This window comes from Passer domesticus, chromosome 1 (genome assembly GCF_036417665.1).
Source record: "Passer domesticus isolate bPasDom1 chromosome 1, bPasDom1.hap1, whole genome shotgun sequence".
Taxonomy (NCBI): Eukaryota; Metazoa; Chordata; class Aves; order Passeriformes; family Passeridae; genus Passer; species Passer domesticus.
The window spans coordinates 115,125,861-115,132,820 of record NC_087474.1 but is presented as its reverse complement, the minus strand read 5'-3'; the positions used below and the strand labels follow the sequence as shown (position 1 = coordinate 115,132,820).

Here is a 6,960-nt window from a genome sequence, read left to right as displayed (position 1 = left end):
ACAATACTGAATCATGCTGTCAAAAATCTGACACCTCTACAATGCTTGGTATCTTACTACCTACGGGTGACATTTATGAGGGGGTTTTGTTTTATTAAAAAAAAAAAAACGTTTCACAAGCCTGAAAACTAAAGCTCTTGAAAGACTACATGAAACATTGCCAGGCTGACTTTCATGAGCATATCACTTTCTGAAATTTATACAATCAAGGGCATAATTTTAGAGGTGTCTGTAGATGCCTTACAGTATTTCAGCTATAACAACAAGATAATAGTTTTAATTCTGCATTATACCCTGCAGTACCTTCACAGAGCAGGCTTGTCAGGTGAATTGAGCTATGCATACTTCCAATACTGTTTTGGTGTAATGTGGACCAAAAAAAAGACACTATTAGATTCATCTGGGGACAATTTTCCATTTTTTGGTCTAGAGGCCTTAAAAGACCTGAGTGCAAAAGCTCCAAGTATTTCTGGAAACACCCAAGTAGAAAATAACACACATCTCAAGAAGAAATAAGCAACTACTACTATGCTGCATAGCCCAAATATTTTTTTATCACATGCTTGACCCAGACTGCTGCACCATGTGGTCCTAAAGATTTGCCAAATGCCTTGCTGACAGGTAAAGAAAAAAAAAATCTCACTGTAGTTAAGCATAGTCTTAAAAACAAAGAAAACCCCAAACCAACAAACCACACATGCAAAAAAAAAAACCCACAAAACTTAGAACTTTATGTGATTTGCTCTATGAAGCTGCTCAGTTATAACTCAGAGGAATGAGACTTAATTTGGGGCTCAGATGAAGAGGGAAGAAAGGTGAATGTGACTTGCTCTTTCTGGAAACAAATGGAAATACCATTCACCTTTCAGTATTCTAACAGATAGCTAGAGAAGGGGGAAAAGCCCAAACAAACAAAAACCCCAAAACCAAAACAAACAAAAAACCCCATACCTCTAATTTTCAGACTCTGCAAATTGCTCTGACTAGAGCAGCAGCCCTTTCTCAGTTTGAACATTGCATAAAGCACAAGTTGCCTGATTCTCTTTAGTGTAACACTTGTGATATTTACCTCATATATAGACAGCCTCCAGTGTGAAAGGAGGAGACTGACTCAAGGGTAGGCATGTGCTTAATTTTAAGCTTGTAGGCATATTAAAGTCAAGAAGCCTAGAGGTTAGGTGTTTTATTTGTCAGTACATTTCATAAGAACACAAATGTCTGCAGAATGTCCATGAAATGGACTCTTTTTGACTGAGGGCAAACCTCAAAGCAGTCCACAGCCCTTCTCCCTGGTCACCTGCAAGAGGAGATGAGGGAACAGCATGCAGTTATGTTAGGGGGAATTTAGGTTATATATAGGAAAAGGTTCTCCACCCAGAGGGTGCTTCAGGATTGGCACAGGTTCCCCAGGGAAATGGTCACAGCACCAGCCTGAGAGAGTTCAAGAAGCACTTGGACAATATTCTCAGGCACCTAGTAGGAGTTTTGGGGCCCACCCCTGCCAGGAGCTAGACTTCAATGATCCTCATGGATCAGGTTCCTGAAGTATAGCCATTTTCCATTAACCATTCACTAGCATTTTACTGTTAGGCTAAGGTATATACTCCTGAAATCTAGCCCTTAACTAAATAAAGGAAAAATGTCTAAGCCAAAATTTCTCAGCTAGGAAATCCAGATAATTATTTCTATTATTCCCCATCTCAAAAAAAAAATTTGAAAAATTTGATAAGGTCTTCAGAATATTTTTTTTTATTTTTAATTCATGTGACAAGTTAACAGCTAAAGGGTGTGAGACTTTTTAAGCAGGTTGTGCTCTAGCTATCTCACATTATCATACATAACTGCTTATATATGAATAATCAAATATATGCAGCAGAATACAATTTTTAGATTTAGATCAAGTTAAAGAAAAAAAACACACACAAAAAAAAATACTAAACCCTCTAGGCCTCTATAGGGTAAATTAAAGCATTTAGTGCAAAGAAATTCTAGCATAAACAAAGGCTTTGAATTTCAAATATCTTCAAGAAGCTATTAAATAGAGACTCTACTGCAGAGAAATAATAAAAAAGCTGCATTTTGCCTCTCTCAACATTGCAAAAGAAATAGTCATTACATTAGCTTAGAGTCAACGTAATTTTTCCATTGTTAATGCCTTATGATTACTAAAGGTTTTTAAGCTCCTGAAGAAGGCAGCAACACATATCAAGGAGACAAAACTGGAATGCAAATAACTTTCTAGCTGTCTATCAATCTAAGAGCAATATACTGAGCTTTACTCTGTTTGAACCTTCATGGCTTTTCTGCAGGCTTCAACCTGTATTACAATAAACTGTGCATATGATGACAGGCATTTGCATCTCCACAGATTTGTCTCCCAAATCCAAAATGGATGTGCCAAAGCTCAGAACCCTCTCAAAAATCTTTCTACTGCATCATGAAAAGTCTGGGCAGAATATTGCTTTCGTCTGTTTATGGGAACCAGTGAATACTCCTCTGCAAAACTCCTGGGACCATCATCACTTCTAGCACCAGCCCAAGATCTGGCTGTCCCAGTGTCCTCAGTGCTGCCATCAGCATCTTCAGCCACTGAAAATAATCCCTCTCTTATCATGGAGGTGGAGCTGTCATCTTCATCTAGATCACATGGCAGCACACGGCTCCTGGAAGGATGGCCTTCTTCTCTTTCAGCCTTTGAACAAGCACAAGTGCAGCCTCTGACCCAACACTGAGGAGTTTCTCGCCTCCCCCAGTATCCAGCAGCCCTAGCCATCATTCCCATAACATCTCCATCATCAGGCAACGCAGGACTCCGAGAGCTTCCACCATTACAGTGAGCACTTACAGGTGGGGAATGACTGCTAAATTTGTAGACTGCAGGGGAAAGTAACAAGATTAGATCAGGCAGAACAGAACAAAAATCCAAAGCCAAGAAAAAAAGCTTCTGTCTGATTGTCCTTTCATTATCTAATCACTAAATATTTTAAAGGTGTCTCACACCACTTCCCCCCAGCCTCACCCTAAGCCTTTGAGAAAATAAATTGTTTATCACAAGACTCAGCATCATTTCTCCAAGGTCAGAATTAAGAATTAATTGTACTCCATTTTGCCAACCTCTACTGTTTTGAAAACAGTTCTTCTTGTCTTCCCAGAAAGAGCAGAGAGACCTCATGCTCTGGTTAACTAAGGCTGGAACTAAAGCCAGGGAAATTGACCACAATGATCTTGGATTTCAGGGTTCTCCCAGCTCCATACAAACCACTGCAATAGTCCTGCAATCCATCTAGCATGCTAACTTTAAGAGAAAACTACAGCAAAAAAAAACAAAAAAAGAAATTTGAAGGAAGGTTAAAAAACTAACTACAAACCATTCTTGAGCTTCAATACTTTATTTTGCCTTTCATTCAAGAGCTTAACTCATTTAATTTACTCCTGACTCCTTTTATCACGTCTGCCTCTCTCACACCCTCCACCCCTCCAATATACCTGGTTTTGGTTTCTCTTTCTTTGTGGTCTATCATCTCAGAAGTACTAAGGAAAGGGAGTTTTGACCTTGAAATATTGCTACACAATCTTCCCAGACAATCTTTATCACAGCCCAGCTGTGGCCTTTGAAAAGGGTTTGTGTTACACGATCAAACTGCTCCCAGGCTATGGGAACTCCCACCACTCTGAACAGCAAGCTCAGAAGGATGTTTGGAGTGTTCCATGAGCTAGCCAGGAAAATTGCCTCCTCATGAGAGGAGGTCTATGTGTTTAAAAAAAATCTCTGCAATTTAGAAGGAGGCTTCCTGCACATGTAAGCTGGTTGTAAGTTCTGGAAACTACCTGCCTACCTGTTATAGCAAAGGCACCTGGCAGCATCCTTGCCTAGCAGTTCTGCTGCAAAGAAGCCATTGGGTTCCTCAGAACAAGAGCCAGTATGAAACTACTGTGCTGCACCTTCTCTAACTCCGAACCACACTGGGTGGGTACAAACCCAGTAGATCCTACATGGCATTTGCTCTTGGTGAGCTGCAGAGCCAATCTGCACAGTGGGAGGGTAACACTGCTGAGGCTGGCAAGTAACTCCATTCAAACCATAGGGAACCAGCCTGAACTCTAAGCACTGCATAAACATGCCGTGAGTTAAGTTTCAAAGCCCGATATACGTCACATAAAAGAAGGAATTCTAGAGTGAGCCCTCTAAGATAATATTTCTGTTTTCTTTGTGAGTTAACAGGAGGTTTTAGCTCTTGGAGAAGAGAGCCAGACACAAGGACACGAGACAATTTTGTGCAGGTCAGCAAACAGCAGCTCTGAAGATGCTAACAAGACAGCCATAGTGGTGTCACCTAGAGCTCTTTTACTTTTGAACCCTTATTTTGAGGGAGCTTTCTACAGGCAAACAGACAAGACAAACAAGGAATAGCAACTGAAATTAAGCAGCACTCATCCCCCTCCTCAGCCAATACTACCACCCCCTTCGCACAAGTCACCTTGAAAGGTCTTAGGTTTATCTTCTCCTTGGGATGCAGGAACTGCCTGTCTACGCCTTCTTCTCCGGGATCTAGCTCTCCGAGGTCTGGCAGGCTGCTGGGTTTGGCTGTCTGCTGCAGCATCCCCTTCCTCAGGGGGACCCAGGGCTCTGAGGCTGGTCTGTTGAGCCATTTGAATAGGGTCCACCTAAAGCTAAGAGTAAAAGTCAATGAACAGGAGATCTATCACAAAGTTACTGGTTTCACAAGAAAATGGGACACAGAGTCCAAGAGCTATAAAAGCTCATGTTTATCTCATACATTACAAAGTAGTCTAAGGCCTAAACCAACACCAACAGACCTTCCCCAGCATAACCAGACCTTACCTTGCAATTTAGCCCTACTTCTTTTTGAAAGGGTCCCCTTTCCTTGTTCCAAGGTAGGAATACAGTGAAAGCTCCACTGGTAGGGGAGGTGGAGGGGACTAGGGCTATAAGAAGCAAACCAACCACTGGAGGAGGAGCTAACACAGCATCTTCTCATTTGTAATCAGCAAAACCTTTCCAGGCCTGATGAAATGAGAAGAGAGATCACAAAACCTGTCTGTGATGTTTGGGTCTTAAAGGAGCACACCATCACAAAGTTTCCTTGGTCCTCAAAGAGGCAAAAAAGAAGGGTGAACGTCTCCTTTGGCTGAGGTATGCTCAGCACAGGGACAAGGGTAGAATAAATAGTTTTTACTTCTTTGTAACATATAAGCATATTTTATCATACTGTTTTCTAAGACTTTCTTTCTGTTTTATTCTATGGAAATGTCTGCCACAGTAACTGGAGTAGGTACATCTTCCTCTCTTCCCATGGCATTATTTCCCAGATCTTGTGAAAATATAGTCTTCTTTCTGGACTATGTGACCCTTCCACAGCCCCCCACCCCTTAGGTTCAGCAAGCTCATAGATTTTCACCAGCTTAAGTGTTTCTTAGGCTTCTTCTAGCACTATATATGCTCCTCTGAGACCTTTTCACAACTCTTTGAGGACCACAACACTTCACCAAAAAAACCCTCAGGTCTGTAGTGAAGAAGAAGCAAATTATTATTTGCACTGCCTTCCATACACTTGGTAATGTACAAAGAGAAGAGGTAGATCTAAAATAAAGGACTAAACCAAAGAAAGAGTCATCTCTGAGTCTCTTGTCACTCGGTGTTTGAAAGGGCAAAGTTGCTAATGTCTGTGCATGGCAGCCTGTCCATCCACACACTCCCAGGCTAGGAGATAGTCCAGAATGGATGAGGGTGGATACACTTCCCAAAAGTACTGAAAGCTTGATGAACTCCCTGTGGACATGGGCTCTTTTGGTATTTATGATTATAATCATCACCTTAAAACAAAACAATGCTTAGCCCTGGGTTAGAAATGCAAGCGGACTTGTAAATCTTGTGTTTTCTCCTTGTCACATTTCAGAAGTAGCTAATTAAATGCAGACTTACTAAGCGAGTAGCACCAGACCACAGAAAGCTCGCTTCATTTCTGGGCTCTGCTGTGTACGTGTTCAGCAATAAAATGCTTTTTCCCCTCCCGACCTGTCAAAGGCAAGGGCATCGTATCATGAGTTAGTGCTGGGGGATGTGGGGGTGGGTAAGGAATGGTGGCCCAGAAGTTGAGGTGGACAAAGGCTTGATGATCCAGCTCATATGACCTAATAGACTGTGTCACTGCCTTTGGGAAATACAAGCCTCCTGACACATGCCCTTGGCTGGAAGGTCAGAATAGAAAAGGCCAAGCTCAGAAAATGTAGCCCTCCAGCTGAGAAAAATAATCCAACCATGGATAGGAGAAAGCTTTATTTTTTACTCCAACTTTTTTTTTTCCAAATTTTCAGACTTGATACGTTGCTGTAGTGCACTTCACATCTGATTAAATTAGTCACATTGCATTATGCCATATCAAATGTGACATGTTGCAATGGAATGTGAACAGCATATAAAGATGTACTGGCACCACAGAGCTGCTACCTGCTTCTGACACCTCACTCAGTTAGCAGCAGGTAAGGGAGGCATGCAAGGTCCAAATCCTTCCTTGTTATTTAGTCGTGCTTTTGCAGCTAAACATTAGTTTCTTGTATGGTTATTTAATTTTACATCAAATTAGTAATCAGTTACTCCAAGAAACTCCTAACTACCTGTCACCTGCTTGTGATAACACACAAAGAAGTATCTAATCAGTATTCAGGCCATCCCTTAAAAGCATACAAAGCATGCTAACTAGAAGTAGGCTAGCAAAGTATAGAGCATATAGACAATTGCAACCTACAGAGAACAGGGTAGAGGCATCATGTTATTGCTGGTGTGCATACAATTAATATTATTTTGGAGGCTGCAGGAATCCCCACCATGGGGAAACTCTAAAAAGTAGCTCTCTGACTAAGCACCTCCTATTAGGCTGATATCAGTGCAGCTCTTGTGGGGCTCTGCAATGAATTGAAACTACTACACCAATGAAGAGC

The 6,960-nt window shown here is 41.4% G+C and overlaps 1 long non-coding RNA gene across 1 annotated transcript; it reads right to left on the bottom strand.

Moving 5' to 3' along the window:
* Positions 1-1,721: 1,721 nt before the first annotated feature.
* Positions 1,722-4,984, bottom strand: LOC135289247 (uncharacterized). Its single transcript, XR_010352034.1, has 3 exons — positions 4,844-4,984; positions 4,479-4,671; positions 1,722-2,874 (listed from the first exon to the last, which is right to left on the bottom strand). It is a non-coding gene; the product is annotated as an uncharacterized LOC135289247 (long non-coding RNA).
* Between the last annotated feature and the right edge of the window lie 1,976 nt (positions 4,985-6,960).